Source organism: Gekko japonicus, unplaced genomic scaffold (assembly GCF_001447785.1).
Source record: "Gekko japonicus isolate JY-2015 unplaced genomic scaffold, Gekko_japonicus_V1.1 scaffold641, whole genome shotgun sequence".
NCBI classification, from domain to species: Eukaryota; Metazoa; Chordata; class Lepidosauria; order Squamata; family Gekkonidae; genus Gekko; species Gekko japonicus.
Window position 1 is genome coordinate 681,102 of NW_015177027.1, and position 2,248 is coordinate 683,349.

The following is a 2,248-nucleotide window of genomic DNA, read 5'->3' on the forward strand; positions in this document are numbered from 1 at the left end:
AACTTACCCGGCTGCTTCTTGCTCTGACTGAGGGCTGCTGGGAGCAGGGGGCGGGGCTTCTTGCATGTGCCCGCCCCCTGGGCTCTTTACTGCCAGAGCTCCGTTCCTGTGCGCTCCTGCAGGAAATGACCCCTGGGCCTCCCAGGCAAAAGTTGCGTGTTTCGAGGAATTCTCCTTCAGGCAAATTATTCTTCCTGGAACCAAAGCTCACAATGCTACAAGTCAAACAACTCTGTAGAATCCCTTGAAACAGAGTGACACTGTTCTAAGCCTATTGACTCCGAAGGACCTAGAAATATGTAACGCTGCTTCCAGGTGCCTTGTGTGTGTGTGATGTGCCATCGTGTCCCAGCTGAGTTATGGTGACTTATGGTGCCTTTCCCTTCCCTTCGTCTGCAGAGCCTTCCTCGATGGTCTTCCATCCAAGTTCTGACCCTGATTGGCTTCCAAGATCTGACAAGATTGGGCCGTACCATGGTGGCTTCCTTCCCCTCCAATGGCCATATAATAGAAGAAGAAGAGATTGGATTTATACTCTGCCCTTCACTGCCCAAAGGAGTGTCAGAGCGGCTTACAAACTCCTTTCCCTTCCCCTCCCCACAACAGACACCCTGCGAGGTGGGTGGGGCTGAGAGAACTCTGACACAAACTGCTCTTTTTCAAGGACAGCTGTGCCAGAGCTTGTGACTGACCCAAGGTCACATCAGCAGCTGCAAGTGGAGGAGTGGGGAATCAAACCCGGTTCTCCCAGATCAGAGTCCGCACACTTAACCACTACACCAAACCGGCTCTTTGAAAGGCCCGAGAGACATCACCCGTTGGGCAATTCCTTCAATTGCTTTGTTTCTACTCAGTCAAAGCATCTTTATATGTCAGCAAGATCCGGAGAGATGTGGACGGGGGGTGGGGGGGGTGGGGAATGCTCAAAATCAGGGGAGTTCGGACGTTCGGCGGGTTTTGCAGGAAAGGGTGTGTGTCCAAACCGTGTGCATTACCAAAGAAGGACAGCAGAGGGGGAAATACCGTCTCATGGATTGGTATTGGAACAGCCCCTTAGAGTGCCTCTGTTTCTGCATACACACTCACAGACACACACACAGAGGAATACTGTGTATGTGTACAAAGAGATCTGTTTGCTCACGTCCCGGCTTCCCACCCCAGTCCAGGCCTTCCTCCCCTTCTGTACCTCCGTTCATCCTCTTCATCCCCCAGCCCGGGCTGCAACCTTTCAGCTCCCCCCATTCTGTTGCTACTGCGCCATGAAGGTTGCAAAGGGTTAACCTCTTCCAGACACAACAGGGTCGGGGAGGGGGGTCGGCTTCTTTGATCTGCCACGACCTGGTGACCCGCAGCCTCTGCCTTCATGGCTGGTCGGCGAGGGGTAACTAGAGAGCAGCTGGGCCATTCGGCCCTGGGAGGCCGGGAACACCCTCCCGCCGTTCACCCACCCCGACACATCCTCTGCCCCAGAGTGGGAAAGAGAGAGCAGAGCTTTGGGGCGGTGCTGGTGTGGGAAAAGCGATCTTCCCCAATGCTCTGGCACGGGCTTCGCCAGCCCTTGCCTCCCCAAACTGGTGCTAGCCCGCTTTCCCACCATTTGCCTGGTCGCCTGGAGGCGAGCCTGCCTCGCCGTAGGAGACCAGTGGCTATTGACAGGCCCGCTCTGACCTACAGGGGCACGTATGCTCTAGAGAGGCCCGCCCCATATGGTCAGGCATCAGGCGAAGGCAACGCTTGCTCAGAAATCCTTTGAGGCTTAGCGTCTGCAGCATAACTGATGTTTGTCACGGGGTTGCCAGACCTGGGGTGGGAAATTCCTGGAGATATGGGAGTGGGGCCTAGAAGGGCAGAGTTCGGGGAGGGTTAGTGTTTGAGGGAAGGAAGGACCTCATAGGGGTATTATGCCATACAATCCACCCTGTGTGTATGTGTGTAAAGTAAAGGTAAAGGTTCCCGTGCTCGAAAGCCAGTCGAGTCCGACTCTAGGGTTGCGGTGCTCATCTCCGTTTCAAAGCCGAAGAGCCAGCGCTGTCCGAAGACGTTTCCGTGGTCATGTGGCCGGCATGACTAAACACCAAGGCGCACAGAACGCTGTTACCTTCCCACTGAAGTGGTACCTATTTATCTACTTGCAATTTCTTGCTTTCGAACTGCTAGGTTGGCAGGCGCTGGAACTAGAGACAGGAGCTCACTCTGTCTTGCGGCACCCGGGTCTCGAACTGCTGAACTACCGACCTTCCACAGCCTG